The following is a 2,676-nucleotide window of genomic DNA, read 5'->3' on the forward strand; positions in this document are numbered from 1 at the left end:
TGAAACCCTTTGTTACCTAAATATATTAGAATATGAAAAAAACCAAGGAAATGTATTAACTTTTGATTAATATATATAAATATATATATATATATATATATATATATATATATATATATATATATATATAGAGAGAGAGAGAGAGAGAGAGAGAGAGAGAGAGAGAGAGAGAGAGAGAGAGAGAGAGAGAGAGAGAGAGAGAGAGAGAGAGTATATATATATATATATATATATATATATATATATATATATTTATCTATCTATCTATCTATCTATCTATCTATATATATATATATATATATATATATATATATATATATATATATATATATATATACATAAGAGAGAGAGAGAGAGAGAGAGAGAGAGAGAGAGAGAGAGAGAGAGAGAGAGAGAGAGAGAGAGAGAGAGAGAGAGAATTCCAACACATTATCGTGCACAAATAGATATAAATTACAAATCATACTGGGATCGATCCCTTGCCCCTTCATATGAAATCTAAGGTCACTACCGATCATGCAACCAGAGGTTCTAAAAGAAGTCATACGCTAAGTGCTACTGCACATCAGAATTTACCTGGTTAGACGTCAAGCATGATCAATAGTGAACTTGCCATTCATTTGAATGGGCTCGGGCTCGATCCCAGTATGAGATAGAAATTTATTTCTATTTGAGCAGGATATTGTGTTGATTTTCCTCTATATTCACTCATTGGGGGTAATTCGAATTAAAAGCTACCAGTTGTGTCACCTGGTGGCCCGGGAAGTCGGGAAAACTCGCTGATATGTGACTGATGCCCCACCAGGTAAATCCTGAAATGCAATTAGCCCTTAGGCTCCGACTTATCTTTAGAGCCGCTGGTGGAATGATCAGTAATGACCTTGCCTTTCACTTGAAAGGGCTTGGCTTCGATTCCAGTGATATATATATATATATATATATAGATATATATATACATATATATATATATATATATATATATATATATATATATATATATATATATATATGTATATATATATATATATATATATATATATATATATATATATATATATATATATATATGTGTGTGTGTGTGTGTGTGTGTGTGTGTGTGTCTGTGTGTATATATGTAAATACGCAAAGGGCTTCGGTTAGATTTCGCTAGTTGTCTCTATCATGACCTTTTAATTCAATACTTCTCCATACATCATCTCCTACTTCGGGCTTCATAGTCCTCACCCATGATGGTCTGGGTTTTCCAACTCTTCTGGTGCCTTGTGGAGCCCAGCTAAACGTTTGGTGAACTAATCTATCTTGTGGAGTGCGAAGACCATGTCCATAATATCTCCATCTACCCCTCATCATGATCACAACCACATATGGCACTCTAGTAATGTCTCTTATAGTTTCATTTTTAATCCTGTCCTACCATTTAACTCCCAATTTCATTCTGAGGGCTTTGTTCTCAACTCTACGAAATCTATTGGAGATTGTTTCATTGTCATACCATGACTCATGAGCATACAGTAACGCCGATATCACTAAACTGATATATAGTCTAATTCTTATATGTAATTTCAGATGATTTGATTTCCAAAACTAACCTAACCATAGTCTGATTTGATTTTTTTCAATATTTCACTAAACTCTAATGCTAAAGATCCTGTATTGGAGATCATTGTTCCTGAATGCTTGAATGATTCTACCTCATTAATCCTTTCTTCTTCCAATGTTATTTCATCTTCCATTGCATACTCCGCTCTCATCACCTCTGTCTTTCTTCTATACATCTTCAGCCTAACCTCGTTTGATATTTCATGCATTCTGGTGAGCAAGCATTGCAAATCCTGAGGTGTTCTGCTAATAAGAACAGCATCATTAGAATAATCTAGGTCTGATAAATTCTTATCCCCAATCTTGTTCAGTCCTTTTCCACCATCTCAGACTGTTCTACACATTACAAAATCTATGAGGAGGATAAACAATAAAGGTAACAACGTATTCCCTTGGAGTACTCTGCAGTTTACTGGAAATTCCTTTGATAAGACTCCACTAACATTAACTTTGTACTCTCTATGCTCATGAACTTAATAACGCAGGACTCTCCAAAAAAGTGGCCAATGCAAACTATCAAATGCTTTTTCATGGTCCACAAAAGTTATCAAAAGGGGATTTCTATATTATATGCAATGCTGTACAACATATCTCAAAAAAAAAAAAAAAAAAAATGGTCAGTACAACTTCTACCTTTTCCAAATCCTGCTATTTCATCTCTCAGCTTTTCATCAATCTTGCTCACTAGTCTCTTATCAATAACGATACTATATATAGCAACTGAAGTAAGTGTTATGCCTCTGTAATTATTACAATCCTATTTCCCATTCTTCAGGTTTTGGCTTGCATGCCACATTCTACAAAATAATGTTGTAAGTAATCTGGGAGTCATATAATTTTCGGCCAGTATCATCTTGGCCGCAATTTCATTGTATCCCGGGCCTTTCCATCTATTTAGATTTTTAGGATAGCTTCAATTTCAAACACATTGAATTCATTCATGGGAACATCAAGGTCTTCATCAGCTTCAGGTATGTGTGTAGGTATAAAACGTTCACTGTTCAAGGCTGAAGTATGTCTAATTTATTTATAATTAATGCTTCATGCCATAAATACAGATTGGAACATAGCAAAAAG

Source organism: Palaemon carinicauda, chromosome 35 (assembly GCF_036898095.1).
Source record: "Palaemon carinicauda isolate YSFRI2023 chromosome 35, ASM3689809v2, whole genome shotgun sequence".
Taxonomy (NCBI): Eukaryota; Metazoa; Arthropoda; class Malacostraca; order Decapoda; family Palaemonidae; genus Palaemon; species Palaemon carinicauda.